The sequence below is a fragment of the Zootoca vivipara genome, chromosome 3 (assembly GCF_963506605.1).
Source record: "Zootoca vivipara chromosome 3, rZooViv1.1, whole genome shotgun sequence".
In the NCBI taxonomy this organism is placed as follows: Eukaryota; Metazoa; Chordata; class Lepidosauria; order Squamata; family Lacertidae; genus Zootoca; species Zootoca vivipara.
In genome coordinates, this window is record NC_083278.1 from 31,582,686 (window position 1) to 31,607,986 (window position 25,301).

Below are 25,301 nucleotides of genomic sequence, written 5' to 3' on the forward strand. Positions count from 1 at the left end.
ACACAAATTTATGAGTTGTCTCTCATCTTCAGCAAGTCACAGGAATGTGAGATAGCAACATTATAGTGGGAAAATGCTTTTATCTTTTTCTTCCACTTGATAAAAGAAAGCTCTTTTGTTTTTGTTTTTTGCCAGTATGAGGTATGTTCCGTTCCATGGCATGCAACTGACAGATTGCCATTTTGAATAATGGCAGTCCACCTAAATGCAACCTTGTGCCCTGAGGCAAGATAACCTGAGATACAGAGTATCCCTGGCAAAGACCTGTCCATTTTCTTGGGAACCTCTGTGTAGCCCCTGCCCTTGAAATCTTTTCCCACTGCTAAATTGGGAGTGGGGGCTTAATTAATAAATAGGTATAGTGCATAAGACTGAGTGGAAATGAACTGAATTGCTTTCATATATACTGAAAGGTTTGCACATCTTAAACATTCCTTTTATTGTCTCTTTCCAATTTGCTTCCCTTGTGCATCCCCATTGGACTTAGAGTTTGACTAAGCACTTAGGTCCCATCCATACTATGCATTTAAGGTAGTATTATACCGCTCTGGACAATCATGGGCCCCCTCAAAGAATCCTGGGAAATGTAGCTTTTTAAAAGAATTGACAATTGTTGCAAGACCCCTATCCCTTCCCCCCAAGCTACAGTTCCCAGCATTTCTTGGGAAGAGGCATTGATTTCTAAAGCACTCTGTTCATAACTCTATGAGAGGAATGGGGGATACATAGAATCCAAGGCCAGCCAAGTGCTTTGGTCACCTGAGGCCCTCCCATATGTTGTTGGGACTACAACTCCCATCATCCCTGACCATTGGCCATGCTGTCTAGGGTTTGATGGGAACAGGAGTCCAACACTTGGAGGGCCACAGGTTTCTCATCTATTCCATAAGTTAATTATGCATTATGTGAAGTAGTGCTTTTATTCTGACCATCATGGATATATAGCCAATCAAAACCATTGGGGCTTTCAATCAGACAATCCCCTAACTGCATTCTGGAGTGCTTCCAGCAAGGCTGCGTGTCATGTTATTCTGAAATGTGTAGTTTTCCATTTGGGATTGCAGAGAAATGATGGGCACCTCACCTTTCAGAGATGCTTATCCACCACCACTGATCTTGTCATTGAGGAACTCCTGGTGAGTTACCAAGACACCCCAGAATTCTTCAGAACATATTTGAAAATAACTTCTTTATCATTAACCTTGGTTTTCTGCTTTAGCATTCTGTAATACAAGGATAACATTTGCCAATAAGTAGCATGTGAAGCACCTATATTTAAATAGAGCTTGTGTGGGGATGTTATATATTTGCTTTAACATCATGAAACTGAGGTAAAGCATAAATGTTCAGCTCTGCTTTGATCAATGTGGGTTTTCTCTCATAAAAATGATCCTGCTACGTCCTTCTTATATTCGTTCCACCAGAGTTCAGCAAGGGCAGGCTGAAGATTAAAATCTCTTTCTGTGCAGAAGGCTTGCAATACTTCTGATTCTTGAAGTGATTAGAATTTCATTTCTCACTGTAATCCCCCCTTTTCCTTTCTTTCTTTTTTATTAGAGCCACTTGCCCTATACATAACAACTATGGATGGGGAGAAAATGGATCAGGAGAAGGAGACATTCATTAGAAAGTAAGTGTGTGGGGATTAGAAAAGTCTGTCTGACTCACAAAGTAGAAATGGCATTTAGTATCCTAGTCCCCTTCTAGACAAAATAAGCAAATGCTGCAGTGAAGTTTAAAGCCTGCTGGTCGCAAAATTGAAAATTGGTTTCCTGGGGCTCTCTGTAAACTCTTCATTACTTTACTCAATCATGCTTCATTAGAAAGTTAACAGACAGAATACCAGTGCACATTGGGATACGTTCAAGCGCCAGCCTTCCGTCTCCTTGAACGTCACTTAAAACTTGAATGTCACAGCAGATTAGACATTGTGTCAAATTGCATCTTCTCATCAGGCTGCAGCATGGGCAGCTTGCAGATCATAGCTACTTAACCTCTTGAAAATTGCCAGGTGCTTTTTAGCCTGTTTTGCAATGGGTAACAGGAGGGTTTAATTCAAAGTGATTCTGATGGAACTAACACACAATTTCCAAAGGCATCCGGAAGGAAAACAAGCTGATGAAAGGCACAAACTAAAGACATGCACATGATGTCTCACATGAGCTTTCAGCTCTTATTTTCTGGAAAGAAAATAAAATAGTTAAAAACTGCTATGATATTTTTTCCAACTTCATCCCAATTAATTTGAACTTTTAGCTGAATCTTACTCATCCAAATCCAGGTTCCAAGTTCTATTTTTCATGCTGGCAGTATAGCAGTAGTTGTGGTTTACATTTTTGTTGTTGATGTTGTTGTTGTTTTTCAGTGATACAGTTCTTTGAATCTTAATGTGCTTTTTTAATAAAAAGGAACCATTGTCAATAGCTATTTTTGACAGGAGCTACTGCTAAAGAACCAGCTTTTAGACATACAGACTTAAACAAGCAATAGGTATTCAGTCATCATCAATCATCATCATCATCATTATCATCATCATCATCATTTATTGAATTTATATACTGCCCTATAACTGGAGGTCCTAGATTCTAACTAATCTGGTATGATCTGCTGACTTACAGAAATAAGCGCTAAATGCATTGCCTTTAAATTGAACCAGTAATGAGTCATCATGTAGAAGTGGCAATTGTATCTATTTAACCCCAAGTGTGATTTATAAATCAATAGTTGAACATCCTTTGTAGTTGGTACAATACATTGTTTCTGCTATTTTTACATCTTTTCCGTAGGTTTGGCTCTACCATTTGGCAGAGCAAGGTGGCTGCTCCAGACAGCAGATCTTTGGGGTCATGAACTAAATAACACATTCTTCGTTATTTATTATTATATTGTACTTTTACTGCCAGAGAGGGGGGAAAGTGCTTTTGTCACCAAAGAACATTCCTAATCTTGGATCCTATGTATCATGACTGGTAGGAAAGCACCAACTGGGGGATGCTGTTGTATTTCTGCTGTTATATGTAATGCAGCAAAATATATTGGTCCAGCCCTACTTCTCTGGGTATCTGTAAACCTTCTTAAATAATAGGAGGTGCAGGGTAGAAATGTTTGAAATAACAAACAAACCCCACAACCCTATATTTACAAGGAGAAAATTGCATGCAGTGATTACTTTTTCTCTTAAAAAAACGCCATGCAAACCTATCTATTTCACCTTTACCTGGAGCAATTCCATTCTTAGAGCAATTGGTTCTTCTTCCCTTCCTCCCCAGGTTTACCCTAGCTTGTAACCATGCTGCATTTTTATTGCCAGCAGTGATTTTTTGTTTGTTTTGCTGTTAATAATTGTAACTTGAATTCAATTAAGTTTGATAAAACACACTTGTCACCTTCCTGTCCAAAAGAGTGATTTCTTTCATTCTTCCAGGATAGGGCTACAGTTTGTGCCACATCTTATTTTTGTTGTTGTTGCTAATGTTATCAAAATGTATACTCCCAGTCATATTTGGTGAGGGCTTCCAAATAATTACAGGACAATTGTAAACTGATGGACTTGATAAATCAACTTTGGGAAGACTTGTCACAGAAAAACAGGCTCTCCTGGAGTATACCATTTTCAGTGCAAAGGCATGAGGCAAACCTAGATTTTCACCTTTTGTGGTATTTTTTACAAGTCCTCTTACCTTTGACGGTTAGGCAGCATTGTGGCCTGGCCACGACCTTGTCTGCCATCCGGGGATGTTGACTGGTGGGGATTGCGGCCTGCCTGCGGATTGACCAATTGTAGGCAGGATCAGACCAGGATGTCCCCAGGGGGTGGGCCAAACTGCCCAATAGCCATTGCTTGGGTCCACTCCCATGGAATAAATCGAGGCCTGTCCAGGCCCCCTTCCCAGTTTGTTGCCAGATCTCTTTGTATCAAGTTCCCCACCACCACCACCAAATCTGTAAATAAAACTGTAAGATGAGATTTCACAACAAGTGCCAACATATGGTTTTTATGTTGTCATGAGGTGCATGATGAGCTTGAATTTTGCATTGAAGTGGTTATCTCTTTGATTCCAGTTGTCAGCAAGCCTGTGATAAGGCAAGTGAGTTTGTGCTAAAATGCCAAGCACTATAGGGCATGTTTCACATCTTAGCTGAAGGGTTATTGTGACACTAAAGAGAACTTCTGCTGCCTCAGTACAGCCAACTGAGTTCCTGGCCTCCCCTTGGGAAATTCTGAAGTTGCAAAGCATTCATGGTCAGATAAACTTCAGTTGTGCTGTGTGTGCTACCTCAGTGGTTTTACTTGTGATAGAAGCTCCTTTTCAGACCTTCAAAACCAGGTAAGGTCAGCATGTGGAAGTGCTAACTGTTCTCCAACGACGTCCTATGTTCAGATGCTAAGAGGAACATCAGTGAACCTGGGCTGTTTTTTTTTTAAAGAAGACATCACTTTTCAATTGTATACATTTCTGAGGCAGTATGCAGTTTGAAAGGGAGAAAATAAATGCAAACAAGGCTGCTGCCTTCTATACACTCACCTGAAAGTAAGCCTCATGGAAATGTCTGAGTAAGATATGGGTTGGATTGCATTGTAAGATGCATAAAAAAATGTTAAAATATCAGAACAGCTTAAAATGCAAGCAGCAAATAGAATCATGGGTCAACCTAGACATAATGCTATCAGTCTGTATGTGTGTGCACGTTTACAAAAGGGGCATGTCGGTAAGAGGTCTGAAAACTTTCCCCATGTCTAGGGTCCCTTCTGGCATTGGAATGTGACTCAGGGAAAGTGACACTGGAATGTTTATTGCAGGAGGATAAGTCTTCTTTTATGTTAGCTTATATTGAATGTTTTTGATCCGTGGTTTTTAAGATGTTGTTTTATGTGTGGTTTAAATGGTCTTATTTTTGTTGCGTAAGCCACCTTGTAAGAGCTAAGCCCTAAAAGGTGACCTATAAATATTAAAATGAATAAATAAATAATAAGTTATGGGTGAGGGAGGGTCTAGCACCCCTCACCCCCTCTCCCAGATTTTTCTTAAGGCGAAACCCTCCAGTGCCACCAGTTTATATGTGACTGGGGAAGTTCCTCATTTAAAAAATGCACTTGCCACTGTCACACGCTCTTTGACCCTTTCTGAGTAAGCATATCCAAATAGCATCCAACAATTGCTTTTTCGTTCAGCTGCAACAACAACAAAAAAAGGTGATGGCTTTTTATTTTGATATATTTTTGGAGGTTGAAAGAATGAACTGGGGAGGATAACCTCACATATATTATTTTCATAGTGATGTGTGGGAATCATTTGGCTTAAGCCTCAACAGAACACTGAAAGCCTACCCAACTACACTGTGAAATTATAGTAGCTATTACTCATAAGCTACATTTATTACGTTTCGAATGGAGAATTAGCTGCATGGCTCCAATGGTGATTAATGATTTTTATGCAGCTAAACCCTATCCAATGTACTGAAAATGCTCTTTCTGAGGGAGTTTGGGGGTTGTAAATGTGCATGTGCTAATCAAATATTAAAGGTAGATTTGCTGACTATTGCCAAGTATTGTGAAGGTATTGCCAAGTATTGTGAAACAGATTTTGAGGCCCGAATCATTGTATACAGTCTGCTAGTACAGTTTTGCTATATTACTGTATAAAACAGAATGATTTGTTTAAAATTCTGGTTCTGGTTTAATTAAGAGGGGGAAAAGAAGATACCCACTAGGCTGTCACCATGAACATAACTTAGCATATCACATTAGATATAGTTCCAATCTATTTAGCGTATCTAAAATACTACTTGGAAGAAAAGTCAGGGCTATTTCTGATTATTTTAGAGGGACAAAGACAGCAATTATATTTTACAGAACTCTGAAAATGTCATGGTTGGTTCAATATCACACCAGGCTTTCTAGCTTGTAATATTAGCAATGGCTCATTTTCTGTAATGAGAGACTCTGTGATTAATGAAAGTGTAAAACCATATCTTAATAGCTATTAGTTCCACTGCAAGATGTAATATTACTTTTCCTATAGAATTTAATAGGCTTGTGTCGAAGGTGGAGAATGATAGACAAAACATGGCCTGTTTTTCACATGAGCAGGAAACAGGGAACTGCTCTAATCCACAACAGAAAAAAGAGGCAAATATCTAAAAGACGCTGTAGAATATTAGTTTTATTTTATGAAATTGTTCAATACATTTCATGTTGTACAGTTACTTTCCAAGGGAACTTTTTCTCAGTTCTTTCAATAAATTGTAGGAATTTATTTTCACCAACTCTCTGATTTCCTAAGAATTGTGCATTAGAAGTACCGCGTGCATACAATGGCTGTGTGAAATGCCACTGTGGGTACTAAATATCAGGGCCTGCCAACTCTCGCAACTGAAGTTGGGCACATTCAGAGTACCCCCCCCCCATGAACCCAGGACCAGGGGCAAGACAGGGCACCTAAAAACGACCCCTTAAATCATATCCCAGGGCAACAACCCAACCTGAAGAACTAGATAACCTACAAGCACCATGGGGTCATCATTGGGGATAGAGATGCCAGGGAGCACAAAGCAAAGTTTGGTCCTGAAAGCACTCACCTGGCAACATGTGTTGGAGTCAGGATCAGAGCCCCACTAGTATTTCAGGGAGAGTGGGGCAACCAGGCCAAGTTCTTAAATCCTCAGTTGGTGCTTGGAAGCTGCTGAAGCAAAAGCTTCTGCAGGTATCGATCCCTGTTTAGTGCTGCTTCTGCCTTGCAGCACACCCTCTAGCTGCTGGTGGTGCTGGACAGCTCCTCTATCCTGCTCAAAAGGTTCACCCAGAGTAGCCCTGTTCAGGTCTTATGCATGAACAGGAATGCAGACATGAGTAGGGAGCATGCAGATGTTCATGGCACCCCCCCACTCCCAACATACCCAGCCCTACATGTTCCACTTCTGCCTCCCCGTGTTGAACAGAAACGCCTGAACAATATGGTTATTAGACATTTTGATTCTGAGCAAGCTTTTAATGAGCTTTTAACTGAACATTCTTAGAAGCCCATTTCAGACCTTCCAACTCAACACAGAAAGGTTGGGAGTGGGCAGGGGATGTTGAGGGCAGGGCCAGCATATGTGGTAGCCCCCCCCATGCCACCTTTTCTAGAGGAGGGAAGGACCGTTGCTCAGTGGTTCAGCATCTGCTCTGCATGGAGATAGTCACAGGTTCAATCCTTGGCATCTCCTGGGAGGACTGGGAGGAACCCTGGTCTGAAGTTCTAGAGCAGGCATCCCCAAACTTCGGCCCTCCAGATGTTTTGGACTACAATTCCCATCATCCCTGGCCACTAGTCCTGTTACCTAGGGATCATGGGAGCTGTAGGCCAAAACATCTGGAGGGCCGCAGTTTGGGGGATGCCTGTTCTAGAGAGCCTCTGCAGGTCAGGCAATATTGAGCCAGATGGAACAATGAGCTGACTCAGTATAAGGTAAGGGAGCTTCCTATGTTCCTTTCAGGAATAATGCTTGAATGAAGTGGGGGGTGTTATGCAACTATCTGAAGGTGGGGAGGGGGCATGGTGCGAAGTGTGTGTCAGGAAAAAAACTATTGGGTAAAATAGGCCAAGATGATGGGGAAAAGTTACTTGCTAGTTAAAATGAATCAATTTCCTCCAAGGAGGCAAGTACGAGATGTAATCTTCACATGAAGATCTGACCTACTGTTTTGGTAATACAGTAAAATAACGAGGAGGAATTAGGCTTGATTGAAATATGCTTCCTTGCATGCATTAAAGCGAGGTCTATTTTTTGTAATGTTAGGCATTCTGTGGCATATAAAGAAAAATATGCTTAATGTTTTGATCTCCTGTAATCTTGGCTGAGGTTCTGTACTTCAGCTAATGCCAGCACAGATTAATCAGTGCTAATACAAATGTTCTTGGCTGCAGATGAGAAGTTGGGCTGATGAGTGATTACTTTAACCGCCTGCACTATAGAGATGGTGTGCAATTTATTTCTGTGGGAAACACTCATTCTGCGAAGCTCAAAGACATTAAAGCTGACATCAGAAGAAAAGAAAGGTGTTAACATTGATATTTGGAGAGCAATGATTGTTTAACCCCAGAACTCTATACCCTTTTCATTATGGCACCTGTTTCAACCTGATCTTATAATTCTGAATAGGTCTTAGCTTGCATTTAAACATCAGGGTATCATGAAGTAATTTTTAACCTTTGTATATCAGAGATACTGGAGTGGGGTGGGTCATTGTGAAAATGATAGGATGTCATTTTGACCATTCGCACAGTCAGCCCTGTTTTGCTTGTTGCTTCATCTCTCCTCCTCCGTCCTCCTTTTCCCAACTTGGGGAATGCTTGAGATGTGCCAACTCATCACTGCTGGCAGGAGAGAGATGGCCCCTCTTATTGGGGTTTGAGGAGTCAAACTACATAGATCTCAGCTGAAGGCTTTGCTTGAGAATGACGGCAGCTTTAACTGTCATTGGCGGGAGAGACTCCCACAACCCAGTATTGATTAATGGTCCTGTTGGGCTGCCACAGGACCCAGATGAGGCTTGTTGCGACTAATATTGCTAAGTTGTAACCTGGGGTTTTGTGTTTTTGGATTCTTGGGTGCAGATATGTGTCTGGGATGGGATCAGTTGGGGAGAACATTGTGGGACCCTATTGAAATGATCCTGGGCTGGGCTGGGGTATGGGATGAGAGGAGGGGGAAACCACATTACACATGACACAGATATTTGGTGGCAGTGCCACATGCCAGCTGCTCTAGCCCGATGTAGTATGCATTTCAAACAATGACGCTGTTTCATTTCTCATTTTGTTTCAGAAAATTTGAATTAGTTAGGTTAGCCTTTAAGTGTAAGGGGAATTTAATATCCCACGCTCTCTGCTCCTCTGATTGAATAATTGCAGATTTTAGTCTTTGTCATAGTTTTTCATAGTTTTGTCATAGTTTGTCATAGTTTTTCACATTATGATTCATATATCATATATCTATATGGCAGTGTAGGGAAGGTGTTAAAATACATGCAGCTACATGCACACTCTGCATCCCAGCTGAACATCAGACAAGTGGCATATTTTTTTCAAATGGCAAGCAGCTCAACATGGTGTGGTTTGTTATCTATTTTTTGAGTCATTCAGCGTGATGCAGCAGTTTCACCCTCAAACCTTAGTGTTAAAGTAGACTCCTTACACAAGACTTGAAGATGAACTTTTACTTGTCAGGATGGCCAACAATTTAACAAGCTGTATTATTTATATTTATTGAATTCAATACAATTTGTTTATCTCCCTTGAGCCCAAGAGAGGGTTTGGTCTTCTTGCTCCAAAACACACACTCTTTCGTAGCAATGCATAAATAAACCTTTAGTCCAGGCATTTCCAACAGGTAGATCGTGATCTACTGGTAGATCACTGGACGTCTGTGGTAGATCACAGTGGCTTCCCCCAAAGAAGCTAAAAAAACTGGCTCCCCTAAAAAAGCACAACATCTTTGCCCTGCACCCCTAAAATGATCTGAACCACCAAAAACATGGCTTTCCTTCCTAAAAGAAAGTCCAATGTTTCTTTCCTAAAGAAGCTCAACAACTCTTTCATGAACCCCCCCCCCAACATGGGCCTTCCTCTTTCCTAAAAAAAACCCACAACAACTTTGACCTGAACCTGACCAAAAGGGGGTAGATCACTCCCAGTTTTTAACTCTGTGAGTAGATCGCAGTCTCTTGGAAGTTGGCCACCCCTGCTTTAGTCCATAGCTTGCCTGTCTTCATAGCCTCTTCCAGACAGAGCCTAATTGAAGTCTTCACACTCCTATGTTCTCAGTCAACAAAGCAATGGTGAGACAACCAGCCAACCCCCAACTCCCACACTCTGTTCTAAGATGCACACACACATTCTTAAAGGCAGTTAACATGGCAATGGTCCAGCATTTCTGTGACCTTGATTGGAATTTTTGCAGCTGTTACATTACATATGTTTTCTTTTTCCCAGTGCAATTGTGAAATACATTTTCTAACAAACACAGTACAAATGCTAACATGGTTTTCATAAGTAACAGGGGATGTGTTTATTTATTTTGGTGGTGGTGGGAATACTAACAAAAACAGCCCTGAAGTTACAGTGCAGAAACTAGGGCTAGTTTAAGGATTGAGGGACAAGGGGCAGAAAAGGATGGAGGGGAGGAAAGTGTGTCTAGATTAGTGATGGGAAATCTTTTTACTGTTAAGGGCAGCAAACCCGTCATAGGTAATCTGTAGGGGGCTGCATGCTGGTGCTGAGTGGGACCAGAGGCAAATTTGGTCAGCCCCACCCCCTTCTCTAGTCTAGTTTAGTTAAGAGAAAAGCAAACTCGGGCAACCCAACCCTTGTCTTCCCCACCATGATATAATTTCTATTCAAATTATAGTACTTTATAGTAATTTATATGCAGGTAACCTGGAGATCCCAACAATAGCTCAATTCCTCCAGGATGATGTTAGCCACAGTTAGTCTTATTCTTAATCATAGTGAGCCTCCTTAAATGAAGAAATAACCATTTCGACATGAAGAATCTGTTCCCCAAAGGCTTGATTGTTAAGGAAATAGCTGGTGATTTGCTTTTAACTTTTGTTCTTATCAGTATTGAACTAATTTAAAAGACTCTGTAACAAGGCTGAATTAGAGCTAAGCCAATGGTCTTTTAACAGAGCTGAATTGCTGCTAGTGTGGCAGGAGAAAATTGCAACACTCAAGAATGGTAAAAATATGCACTGTTGTGTTTTGTTTGACTGCAGCTGACCTTTCATTAATAATATGAGTAAATGGATCTCAAATACAACTTTGTAGAGCAGTGGAGTTCTCTCTTTCTTTCTGTGTTGGCATAGCAGTATGTGTACTTGCAGCATTGCTGAAGTTTTAAAACTAATTATTTTAAAAGTTGTGAATGAAAGAAAGTGGCATAGGCCAGTATTGGATAAAATATTACATTTTATGTTTTATTCAGCTAATTAGAGGTACGTTAGTTCACATTGCATGTATTTCACTTCATTCCTCTTTTCACAGTCATGTTGGCATTGGTCCTTAAACTAGGTAATGCTTTAGTTGATATACCTGCTCCATAACCTGAGTTTGCTACCCCGAGCTGCAAACATTATTTTACCAAGACCTCTAAATAACAAACTAGGGTATTAAAGGACACTGGCAGCAGCTGTAAATTATAGAATTATAGAGTTGGAAGGGACCCTGAGTCCAACCCCTGCAATGCAGGTATATCAACTAAAGCATCCAATCTTTGGGTTCCTAGAATCATAGAATTGTAGAGTTGGAAGGGACCCTGTGGGTCATCAGGCCAACCCCCTGCAATGCAGGAATAGGCAGCTGTTTCATACAGGGTTTGAACATGCAACCTTGGTGTTATCAGCATCACACTAACTAACTGGAGCCACCCAGTCATTCCATTACTGCAAGGACGTCTGCCTGTGGATCAAGACTTCCTCTCCTCTCCTCTCCTTTGTGCACCCCCACACTCCTCCAAATCTTTGGTAGAAGGCTGCAGGAACCTTAAGAACACGTTTTTTGGGGGGAGGCAAGGGGTGTAAGTTGCTCAATAAATTGATGAGCAAGAGAAACAATCTAGACTAAAATGTGACAAGATGAAGCAAATACAAAAAAGCAATGCCTTCATAATCAGAAAACTTGCAGATCCCACAAGTATACTGTATATACTTTTGGGTAGAACGTATGGTGGTGTGCTTATGTCCTGCTTGTGGGCTTCCTATGAGGACCTGGATTGCTATTGTGAGAACAGAATGCTGGAGTAGATGAGTCTTTGACTTGATCCAGCAGGGCTCTTATTACATTCTTATGGACAGGTAAAACAACTTGTTGATTGGCTGAAACTGGATAATCATCCTGGGCTCTGGTGCTAAAGCCACTCATTGGGTGACCTATTGACTTCACTGATGTCACCTTTGATCTTGACAGCTCCCCCCCCCCGATTTGAGGGGCAGAGAGATGGGGGAAAGGTCAAAGTGATGTGGAAGGATGGGTTTGGGCATTATTATTAATGACATGATGGCCAGTTCTTGAAGGGTGGTTGCGAGTGAAGGTAGCAGCAATGAGGGAGGTCACAATGCAGTTAGGAGGCTGAGAAATGACGGTGTGTCTCGTTCAGGGCCGAGAGAGAGAAGGAAGCCCTGAGCTAGTCCTCATCCATGGTACCCTACTGTCTAGGAATAGGCCTTTAGTTATGGTCAGTAAGGGTGTGTGGACAAGCATTTTTTCAATATGTGCGGGATGTGGTTTTGGTGTGTTATCATACACAGAAATTCATGCAGTAAAAGTTTGTGCTGACTTCTTTATTTGAATACTTTGGTATCCTGGACATGCTTTTTATCTTTCTTGCTGTTTCCATAGCTATATGATTTATTTATGTCTCTGCTGTGGGCATTCTACTGTTTTGAGTGTATTTCCTGTTCCTTGCAAAATCTTGATATACTTATCATCATGTCTAGCATTTGATTCAGCAGCTGATGGTAGTGAAATGAGTAAACAAGCAAGGCGTATAATGAGATGAGTAAACCAGAGTCTGTAGGAGTCGGAGTTTGGAAGCTATATGAGAGCTAGTTGGCAAAGTCTTGTTAGCTCACTGTGGAATGCAACCAAATGAATTTCCTTGATTAGGATAACTATCATTAGGAGCTGCAGTCCATAATTTTAAGAGTTTAATTAAATCTGAGGTTGCTACTCACTGCTCATTTAGCAGCCATGGTTGAAAAAGCCATTTTCTTTCCATCTGAGCTTGGCAAGTATTCCGGCATATTAAATGAGTGTCTGAGATCAAGACATAGCATTGGTATTCTTTTGTGAGACCTAACTAACTACCGGTTATGGTGGTAGATACCTTTTTGAGGATTAATATGTTATCGTGTGACAGACACCCTGAACCTAATAATATTGGGGAATAACGTATTTCGTATTCAGTCTCAATAATTCTATGCTTTCTGTCAGGGTTGTTGTGACTACTCTTTACACTTTCCTTTATCCAAATGGCTGATTAAGAGTACTGTATTTATTTTAAAAATCAGTTCGAACAGTTCTGCAATTATTAAAATACAAAGTAAGCTTATATCTTCCCACCATCAACACATGGTGGCCCATCAAGAGCTTGAGAAACATTTTAATTCCTTAGACTACAAGAACAGGGAAGAATACAGGATTTTCCAGGGTTCTCAGTTTCTCCTGGAACTTCTATGGATAGACAAGGATCCTCACTGCAGAAGTGCAACTTTTTGAGGTGCCTCTAGAATTCACGTGACCTTGTAAGTGGGGATGAAGATGTTGCCCCTTAGGACAGGATGTGTGTTCACCTGACTGCTTAGACAAGACTAGCACTTTCACAAGTGCCACACCATGTTCATGCCATACTTGCAAGAAATGTATCCTTTAGTGTGGGATCACCTGATATTTGGAACTGTGCCCAAAACTTCCCCCTTTTAGGTTAGTGTTCACGAGTCAGCTGATAGGTATTAAACATTTGGTGAATAGTGCCAGAGGCAATCGGCAGTCTACTGGGTTAGCTAATAATTGATGAATGCTGAGCTATCCCAGAGTTTCCATGTTCTTCTTATGTTCTTGTGGATAGCACCTTTAGACTTTCACAGAACTATCCTATATATGATGTTATTGAGTTCAGTAGGGCATCCCCAAATATGTTTTTTCAGGGATTATTGCGACTACTCCTGAGTAACAACCTTTCACATACTTGTCTTTCAAAAGTCTTTATTAGTGCACATTATTTACAGTGTAGTGAGCTGTCGGTTTCATGTCTTCTCATTCCGAATCAGAATCCGGCACTGCCCCCTTCTGCGATTTGGACCAACATAAAAGCCTCGGGACAGCGAATCTCCTCCCCTTTCTCCTCCTTCTCAATTCCGGAGTCGAGGGGAAGGGTCTGTGTTCTGCCTGTGTCCTCTCCTCTCTTTCGCGCTCCCTCTCTTCCTGCCTGTGGAGCAGGGGCTCCTGGATGTTGCCAGAGGCCTGGCACTCCCTTTCTGTCTCCTGACTTTCCTCATCCGTCCCTTCGCTTTCATGACTGCTTGGAGATGGGCAGCTTCTGATGAGAGGGGGCTGTTCTCTATAAGCCCTTTCCCTTACATGTTTTAACAGGACCACACCCCAAGTAGTTTTCTAAGCTGAAAACTAATTTAGCATATACCAGCAGTAGATGTACCTGCTCGTGGAAGGGGGGGGGGATCCAGCAGGCTGGCACTGCTGAGTTAAAGTATCCACCAAGCACAAGCTGGATATTGACAAGCTGGGATTTGTGCAGAGGAGGGCACCCAACATGACCAAAGGTATGGAAACCAACCCTTATGAGGAATGGTTGAGGCAATTGTGTATGTTTAGCCCAGAAAAGAGGAACTGAGAAGAGATATGTCAGCCATCTTCCAATATCTAAAGGGCTGTCACATGGGAGCTGTTGCAAGCTTGTTTTCTCCTGCTCCAAAGGATAGCACCCAAACCATTCAAGTTAAAAGAAAGGAGATACCAGCTAGACATCAGGAAGAACTTTCTGATAGTTGGAGCTGTTCAGCAGTGAAACAGACTCCCATGAAAAGTGGTGGAGTCTTTCCTTCCTTGGAGGTTTTTAAGCAGAGGTTGGATGGCCATCTGTCATGGATGCTTTAGTTGAGATTCCTACATTGCAAGGGGTTGGACTAAATGTCCCTCAGGATCCCTTCCAATTCTACAATTCTATGATTTTAAGTAACACAATCCATTAGAACGATAAAATAAAGCTGCCTTCAGGTTAAGAGAAACCGGCATGGTTCCTTCTCAGGAGGATATAAGAAAAACAGAAGCAAGGTTGCTTAGCACTTCCAGCTCAGCCGTGAAACCTGACTAACTCTGGGTAAACTGTAAACTCATGCCTGGTTTTTGTTTTATTTTTAAAATGCTGCATCCTCACAAGTCAGGGTATTTATCCTTCACATTTTAGGGCTCTGGGTGCCTCCTGCCCTGTTACACAATTCTTTTTATGAGTCACTGTACCTAGCTGCCTCTGAGAAGGCAGTGGGAGAAATTACGTTGTTTCCTCTATCTATATACTATCATCAATATAAGCTGTGCTGTGTGGGCAGTTTCAGGAATAGTTGTCTTGGATGGAGACTTTGGAAATGTTTGTCAATTTTCTGAGTGCTTGTGGATTTCATTAAAAGTCAAAATTGACCTATGCTAGATAAATCGATTTTGATTTTAGTGGAATACAGTTCCCTGTAGTAAGTAAAATAGTTAAAAGATGGATTTTCTCCCCCACTTAAAAGCCTGGTAAATAGAATTCTTAAAGTTCTTAGAGGGAAAGTGCTTAGAGGAAAAGGGAGCAAACTGTAAACATAAAAAAACCTCCACCAATAAACAACTTGTTGATTGCAATTTGATAAAAAGGGGCTCAGGTTTAGTGAAGTGTCCATGTAATGGTATCTGAAAAATAGCCCCATTAGTATAGATTTGATTTTAAAAGATGGCATTGGCTAACAGATGCAGGTTACTGCTATGTATTGGCGAGGTGCATCAAGCATTCTGTTTACCCACCACACACATATAGAGGCTGATTGTATCAGCAATGGCATTACACAAGGTGCAGATCAAATGGGGACAGGCACTTGGTCTGCTTATCTCAGTTTTCCCTAAACAAAGAGGGTCACCTTTGTACAACAAGCAAACCAAAAAGGACTAAACATTCCTTATTTTTGTCATTCATTATCTATTTCTTTTTGGCCTATTATTAAGCAACATAGGTGTGATTTTCTAATCTGTTTTACAGAGGGTCTGTATACTGTTTCTATCTACCCACCTACCGAGTTAGAAATCTCTATATCTCTATCTCTGGCTCTATAGATATTATAATAGAAGCTTGGCTGCTCCTGTTAACATGTTTCTCCCTCCAAAGGAGGGAGCATGTAAGGTTCTCCTGCTTGCTCCCCATTTCCTCTTCAAAGCACCCCCTGGGGTATATTCATGCCTCATGCAGAACAATCAACCCTCCCTCCCTGCAAAGTCAAATGCATTGTACCTGAGGCAGAAAATCCCACAAGTGCCTCATGCTCTCCCTGGTGTAAAAAAAAATATGAAGAATAAATTAGAATAAATAACAATTTGCTGCCCAAAATCAGTTGCCTGAATCACCTCACTGTGCCAAATGGTAGAGGACACCATGCATCAACCAAGGGACCCCTGAGCATTAGGTCCAGTTGCGGATGACTCTGGGATTGCGGCGCTCATCTCGCTTTACTGGCCGAGGGAGCTGGCATACAGCTTCTGGGTCATGTGGCCAGCATGACTAAGCCACTTCTGGCAAGCCAGACCAGCGCACGGAAATGCCTTTTACCTTCCCGCTGGAGCAGTACCAATTTATCCACTTGCACTTGGACGTGCTTTCGAACTGCTAGGTTGGCAGGAGCAGGGACGGAGCAACGGGAGCTCACCCCATTGTCACAGGGATTTGAACCCCTGGCCTTCTGATCAGCAAGTCCTAGGCTCTGTGGTTTAACCCACAGCGCCACCCGCGTCCCTATATTATGTAGTAGTACTATTGAATATAACCGTGCTCTTGAAGACTAAATGCTGTTTTTAAAAAGTGTAAGAGAAATGATAAAAGTGCAACAAATGATCTCACTGGGATCTAAGAGTTGTTGATGGATCCCACCTGTAGGTCAAAGAGGCGTACAGCTTCCGGGTCATGTGGCCAGCATGACTAAGCCGCTTCTGGCAAACCAGACCAGCGCACGGAAATGCCGTTTACCTTCCCGCTGGAGCGGTTCCTATTTATCTACTTGCACTTTGACATGCTTTCGAACTGCTAGGTTGGCAGGAGCAGGGACCGAACAATGGGAGCTCACCCCGTTGTGGGGATTCGAACCACCAACCTTCTGATCTGCAAGCCCTAGGCTCTGTGGTTTAACCCACAGTGCCACCCGCATTAACCATACAGGAGCTTGAACAGGAGTGTACAGTCTTGTTGCCTAGAAAAGAGCACTGCATTCACAGGTTGAAGCAAACCAACCCACCCCAAAGGACCATGTCAAAATCCTCTCCCCCAAAAAGCTAAACAACTTTGATCAATCCAATTGGTATATCACTGCCAGGTTTTTTTTTTAATAGTGGGAGTAGATTGCAGTCTCTTGGGAGTTGGACATGCCTGCTGTAAAGCAAGAGAGAGTGCTACACATTGTCTTTAAAAGTTTGGTGGGTGAGGCACGGAAACTTGTTGGACTCTCCTCGTTGCTTCTGTCCAGTTCTTAACTTCTTGCCCTGTGCTTGAACTCCTGAACCATGACTCCAGAGCTGCTGACTCTTACCATTATTTGCCTGACTAAAGATCTCCTTTTTTTAACTTGCAAGTAAGAGCCTCTGCTTATGTGTTTTGGGATGCGAGCCAGGACAATTGCTTTGTAATTTGCAAATGATTATTGGCTGTCCTATGGTTACCTCTGCTTGGGTAGGTCTTGGGAAGATACATGCGGTTGGTTGGTTTGGACTCTAACTTCCCATTAAAAAAAAGTCAGCAAAACTTTGATTGTTCCCCCCCTCCCCACCCTAAAGGAGGTGGTGGGAAGCATGTGTCTGTATAGAGGAATTAGAAATTGTATTTATGTGTGAGAGAGATCTACATATTCCTCACATTGTTAAGTGACTAAACAAAATCGCATGACCAGACCAAGGATATCCAAAGGCGACACTTTCTGGCGTTAGGTATGCAGTGACTAAAAATACTGCAATTTTGCGCTGTTAAAGACAAATGCTATAGCCAGTAGTATAAATAAATACTACACTTGCATTCTCCATGGATGGACATGAAAGTTTTACCAGAGCATGCATAGTTTGTCTTGCCTCCAAGCATTGTCCATGAGTTCTCTTTAAGAACACAGGAGTTCCTGATAGCTGTGTACAGAATACAACTTTATTTTTTTTCAAGTGGAGCAATTATTAGAGCATTGCCTCCCTTATTGCTTGCTCTACAGCACTGGCTCCCATTCTGCTTTGATAATAGTCAAGTTGTGTGGAAAGAGAGGGGAAGCTTTGCTTCAGGATGGATTGCCTTGCATTTTTTTGGGGGGGGGAATCTCTACTGTATTTTAACTACCCAAACAAAAAGAATTCCAGGAGATCCTGCTGGCCAAAGACAAAACAGATGCTATGAAACAAAAATATATTATGGAAATGGCCAGGAATTGCTATGAGAGTGTCTGTATTTGTGCACTGTTTTAAAGTTGGGATGAGTAACTTTTTATTTTTTAAAAAAGTTGAGGGCCATGTTTTATCCCTGTCAGGGAAAAAGAAATAATAATAATAATAATAATAATAATAATAATAATAATAATAATAATAATAGAGGGGGAGAACTAGAAGTGCATTCACTTGACCATGGAGGCTAATGTATCTTTCCAACCCCCAGATAGAGCATCTCTGACATTGTGCATCCATCTGTCTACAATGGTGTCTCTTTCTTTCTCCATCTTGTTATTCTGATGGGTGCATCTGAATTATAGAGAGCAGAGAGTAATACAGACTCCTAAATGCTGTGTACACTTTTCATGATGTAGCTTTAACAAAAGCAATCTCAGCCCTGGTGGACTAAGCTGGGGCCATTCTTGTAACTGTAGCTTTGGTTTCGGGAAGAATCAGATGAATGTGTTCTCTAGCCAGATATGTCTTCCTCCTGTCTGAATCTCAGAATGTACACCAAGCTGTTGTATTGTTTCTGAATGGCAAGATGACCCATGGGATATTTCTATACCTTTAAAACACCTGTATTAAAAAAACAAAACCCAAAGGGTTTCCAAAGAAAGAAAGAAATCTAGTAGATACATATGTTTGACTTCAATCGTAAATGGAACATTGCTTTTTGTCACTGTGCCATGAATACACAGCTGGATTTTACACTGTGCAATTCTACCGGTATGCTTTCTTTCCTTTCAGCTGCTAATATATGGGAACACAGTGCAGGTGCATTTTGATTTATTTGGAAACAATCCCAGGGATTTCTGTTTGCCGTCTGTTTGGCAGCAACTACTTATAGCAAGGTCCAAAATCCTTCAGAAAGCCACACAAGGAATAAGAAATGCTCCAAGAAACCTGTGAGAAAGGGGAGGGGAATAAACCATAATAACTATATTTATACAATTATAGACATTGATTAGATGTATACCCAAAAGTGAACCCAAACACTATAACTGAGCCTCAAACATAGTGTGAAGGAAATATGGTGAGGTGGAGACTGCTACTCAACACATCTGTTGACATAAATGTATAACCAATAGTGGTATTTTGTTCTGCCGATTCCCAGTAACCCAGGCAGCCAAACTCCTATTCAGTTATTTGTGCCTTATGTTTCCTAGTTATTCCAGCAATGGTTCTGCAAATGGGTCAGCCTATCCAGGTCCTGAATGCTGAAAAGATATAAACTGAAGCCTTTAAAGATACAACTGCTTGGCATTCATTCATTAAATCAATTGGATTCTTCTGGAGTTGCATCTGAATATAATTTTCAAATGGTAGAAATCCTATTTATTGCAGTATACTTTAACACTGCAGAACACTCAAAAGGAACAGAATGCAAAACAAAGGAGAGATTCTTTGAGTTCCATGTTGATGTGACATATTAAATCAAGGAATCGTGCTGTGTATTTCAAACCTGGGGCAGTCTCTCATGGACTAGAGCTTTGAATGCTTTCTTCTTATTATAAAATCTATGTTTATTGGATTGTAGCAACAAGCTTTGAATGCTTGAAGTATCGATCAGTTTTCATCTTGGCTTGAAGACATTATGTGAACCTTAGAGACTGAAGGAGAAAAGCAAGGTGACCACAAGCAGGGCAGATAAGATTAACTGCAGTATATTATCTCTGAACTAGAATCCATGGTGCTGGAGGAGACTCTTGAGAGTCCCATGGACTGCAAGAAGATCAAACCTATCCATTCTGAAGGAAATCAGCCCTGAGTGCTCACTGGAGGGACAGATCCTGAAGCTGAGGCTCCAATACTTTGGCCACCTCATGAGAAGAGAAGACTCCCTTGAAAAGACCCTGATGTTGGGAAAGATTGAGGGCACAAGGAGAAGGGGACGACAGAGGACGAGATGGTTGGACAGTGTTCTTGAAGCTACCATCATGAGTCTGACCAAACTGCGGGAGGCAGTGGAAGACAGGAGTGCCTGGCGTGCTATGGTCCATGGGGTCACGAAGAGTCGGACACGACTAAACAACTAAATAACAACAGAATCCATGAGCAGCTGATAAGATTGGGTGGCTGATGACTTGTTGTACACCAGGGCCATGTTGACTACTCGTCATGCACCTTCTTTGTGTTTTAAATGCTGGTCTAAATCCAGTAGGGCTTTCCGCACAGAATCACAAGTGGGGGGCCTCACATCCTCTTCCTTTCATTTGCCTTTTATAGTAATCCTTTTTTTTGTGTGTGTCTTATCTTACTACTGAAAGACTAAATATTCAACAATCCCACAAATACTGCAATGACTGGGATATAATTTAAATATTAGAAGCCTCTTTGGTTCCCAACAGGTTTCAATTTCATTGTATTTTATAGCTGTCTCTAAAAACGTTTTAAAGTTTTTGTTCTGCTTTTTCTTACAACAGAAATGAAAGAGAAAGGTTAGGGCCCATTGCAGCCTTTGCATTTCATTTGCTTTGGACTACAACTCCCATCAACCTCAGCCAGCGCTACTCCAGTGTTTGTCTACCTGGGGCCCTTCAGGTGTTGCTGGATTACCGACACTCATCACCCCCAGTCATGCTGGTTGAGGCTGATGGGAATTGTCCAAAATATCTGGAGGGCACCAGGTTGCTAAAATCTGGTCTGTTGTTCATAATATCCATAATATCCATAATATCCAAACTTCATGTTTCCTGGAGATAAAATTATCATGCCACTATTCACTGGGATAAAGACCCTCTCCACTGCTTTCACTTAAAGACGTCTTCAGGTACAGAAATGTGCTTTTTTAACAGCAGCAGCAACAACAATTTGACCACCGGTATATTCACCCTTTTCCAGTTATCCTGGGCCACACATGGCGTCATTAGAAGAGCCCTGCTGGATCAGACCAATGGCAAGTATCCAGCATCCTCTTTCCTACAGCAGCCAACTAGATGCCTCTGGAAAGCTTAGAAGCACAGCATGAGGGCAATAGGCTTCACCCACAGTCATTCCTCAGCAACTGGTATTCTCTGATTCAGACCTGCTGAATCTGGACCTGGAGGTAGCATATAGCCATCAAGACTAGCAGACATTAATAGTATTATCCTTTGTGATTTTTTAATATTCTCCCAGCTTGACCTGAAAATGCCCTATATATATATATATATATAGTGCAGGGGTCCTGTTAGAGCAGGAAGGACATTCTCCCCCAATTTGTCTTCTGGAAAAGTTGATAGGGATTATTTTTGAAATATTCTAAAGGTTGGTTTCATGGGTGGCTATTAGAGAGAGAGTCTTCCCTGTGGTGCTCCCAAGCTGTGGATAACTCCTCCCCAATTGATGGTTTTGGAAGCCTGGTTGAAGTCCTCCTTCTTCTCACGGGTTTTTGATAGTGTTTAGTTGCTTTTATTCCTGCCAACCTAGCAGTTCGAAAGCACGTCAAAATGCAAGTAGATAAATAGGAACCGCTACAGCGGGAAGGTAAACGGCGTTTCCATGTGCTGCTCTGGTTTGCCAGAAGCGGCTTTGTCATGCTGGTCACATGACCTGGAAGCTGTACGCTGGCTCCCTCGGCCAATAATGCGAGATGAGCGCGCAACCCCAGAGTCGGTCATGACTGGACCTAATGGTCAGGGGTCCCTTTACCTTTACCTAGTTGCTTTTATGCTTTTGGTTTGGAGAAAGCTTCAACTCCTGGGTCTGGTTGGTTTTGTTATGTGGCATGGGGAGTTTCCACCTTATCTTTTGTGGCAGCAAAACTTCTTGGACCAGCCCAGATGAGAGTAGAAGAAAAATGTGAAGCCTTTTGCCGATCAGTGCCTTAAGTTCTGGCTTCCTTTTTTCACTGAACCGGAGGTGTTTTTCTTCCTTACCATAGACAACATTGGGAGGAGGAATTACTCAAGAGAACTTTTCTTTTCTCTCTGGTTTCTGTCTCCTCTCTCTGGTTTCTGTCTCCAAAAAACAACAACAATGGCTTGTCTACCCTACACGAGAATTGGAAGGGTTTAGCCACAATTTTAAACTAATCTCAGTTTTAAAATCCCTTTGCATCCCCACTATTAATGGCTAATGCTCCATGATTTGTAAGGGGATTGCTTTATAGAAATATATCAAATACATCACCGTACATGTTCCAAGACTGATGACCCTTGTAGTAAGAGCCTTAATAGCCCTGCGATAATATAATGGGCTAGGATTAAAGATGAAATCTTGAGAAGAGAAACAAGATACATTTTTCGCCCCAAAAGATGTATGAGGGAAGAAAATACAGAGCTGTTTTAACGTACTGCCATTTCTGTACAACTCACTGTAGCAGTGCTAGTGACACATTATTATAGCTTTTGTACATGCCTCTGGAAGGAAGACAAGAGATGCTGGTGGGATTAAGGCCATTGCTTTAACAGTCTTACATGTCTGCATTGGGCCAGGACAGACACAGTAAGCTCAAGCAGAGAGAAATATAAGGAAACTCAGCCAGAATCTTTTCCTAGCCAACATTCCTCTTGGGTGGATTGGCTCTTTGTTACTTGTGTTACAAAAATGTATGCCTTTCCTGTCTTCCATCAATGCAATGTATGGTTCCTATTTCAAAAGCAAAAATAAAAAAATAAAAAATGGGGTTCAGTTATCCACAAAGGACATAATCTGATAAATCTTAGCTGCAGCCAGATACCTTTGAAATGGAAGTCGGAGCATACTGGCACAGGGCAGGGAACTCATCACACACACACACACACACACACACACACACACACACACACACACTTTATAGTGAGGTAATATGAGCCCATGCAGTGTACTGGATAACGGGCTGCAGTTGGATGTGGGAAACCTGAGTTTAAACTCCTGGTTTAACCTTGGATTTGTTAGGTGCTCTTAGGCAATTCCCTGTATCTCAACTATCACTTTATAAACTGCAGATAAGAGCCACCTTTCTCATAGCATTGTTGAGTTTGACATATCCTGTAGGTTGCTTGTCCAACACAAAACCTGGTACAGATGTCTGCACTGTGAAGTGAAAATCAAAGGACTCAAGAAGAGCCCTTTTGGATCAGGCCAAGTACCCATCTAGTCCTGCACTCTGTTCTCTCAGTGGCCAACCAGATGCCCACAACAAACAGGACAAGTGCCCAATAGCATTCTCCCTTTACGGCAGGTGTGGAATCCTTCCAGATGTTCCTGAACTGCAGCTTCCACCATCAGTGGCCATTGGCTGGGGCTGATGAGAGCTGTAATTTTGCAACGTCTGCAGAACAACTGTTTCCCATGCCTGCATTAGGCCTTCTGCTTGTGGAGAAAATTATGGGACTGTTTTTCCATATCCCTCTGTCCTTTTCTCCCTAGCAAAATAATATATTTGAAAAAAAATGAATATAAAACTTCAGATTAACCAAAGTCTGCACCTTTATATAAAGACCCAGAAGTGTGTATCTTTTAAAATACCTGCCATTTTTCATTAAGGTCTCATATGCTATATAAAATTGCTTCTGGATTATATTTCCAGTGTCAGAGGCAGTAGTTCTCTGAATCCCAGTTGCTGGGAAATGGCAGGTGGGGAAAGTGCTGGTGTGCTCTGGTTCTGCTTTGTGGGCTTCCCACGGGTATCTGCTTGGCCACTGTGAGAACAGAGTCTTCCTGTCCCCTCACCCCATCCTTGGAATGTGGTGCACCATGCCCCCGCAGGCAGCGTGCCACACCCCCAGGACGTGTGTCATGCCCCCTGGGACACAAGTCAGCCACGCCCCCAGATGTACGCCACTTCCGATGCAAGAGCAGGTAGCTCCGCCACTGCCTAGGTGGACTTTGGATTTGATTCTCCCTCCCCTGACCGAGTAGAATTTTTCTGCCTGGCACAGAAATGATTTTGGGGTGCAACACTCCCCCATTTCTTAAATGTGTACATGAGAAACAACAGCTCTTGGATTCCCAAGCGCCTGCTTTCCTTCCACAAGTAGACAGGGGACATTGAAAAATCCCCAGAGCAGTTTTACCAATATTCCTGACGGATTTCTTTTTATTAGGCTTCCTCAGCTAGTTTTTTCTGCACTGCATCTTAAACAACATCAACATGATGTATCTGAAGAAGTGTGCATGCACACGAAAGCTCATACCAATGACAAACTTAGTTGGTCTCTAAGGTGCTAATGGAAGGAATTTTTTATTTATTTTTTTGTTTCAACATCAACATGCACACACTAGGTTAGAGCATCTTTTTCCTCCTGCAGTTTATAAGCAGCATGGGTAGGAGACATACTTAAGCAGCACACGGGAGATAAATGAACTGGATTACCCAGCTTGCTTCTCTGTGCTGATTAGCTCTCATAAACACCAAGTCAGCCATCACTTACTCACATATAACTGTTACATTTTTCAAATGCTGAACCCTCCACCAAAGGTGGCACCTAATTATTATTACCGGTATTTAATTAAAAACAAACCCAGCAGCGACATACAAAATATTTTATTTGCTATTTTTTTTACTACTTATTAAAATGTGTGCCCCACCTTTCAAAATAAAAACATAAGATGAGTGTGCTGGATCAGGCCAATCACCTACCTAATCCAGTATCCTGTTCTTGCAATGGCCAACCAGATTTCCACAGGAATCCTGAAAGCAAGATCTGAGAGTAGCAGCACTCTATCCACTTGTGATCCCAAGTGACTGGCATTCAGTCAGAGGCATGCTGTCTCCAGCAGTGGAAGGGGAACATGGCAATCTTCAAAGTGGTCCACAACATTTTTGAATTAATGTGACAGACTTCTATATTGGAACAGCATATTTCATTATGAGCAATTCTAGTTCCTCAGTACCACCCAGTGACCAAAAACCTGGAAGTAGATGTGTTTCTTTCAGACCATTATTGGAGAACATGCTGAGAACAGTAGGATGTTGTTCCAAAGGGCAGGAGGTTGCAACCCTCAGGTCCCCTCGCCCATGTTGTTATTCAGAGCCAGGGCTTTTTGCCCCAGCAGGAATTTGGGGGAACTCAGTTCCGGCACCTTTTGGGTGGGTGCCATTGCCATTCTAAGAGAACGAGTGGTGAGTTCTAGCACCTCTTTTTCTAGAAAAATAGCACTGTTCAGAATTTTTCCCTATGGAGCTAAAAGAAAGAAAATGTG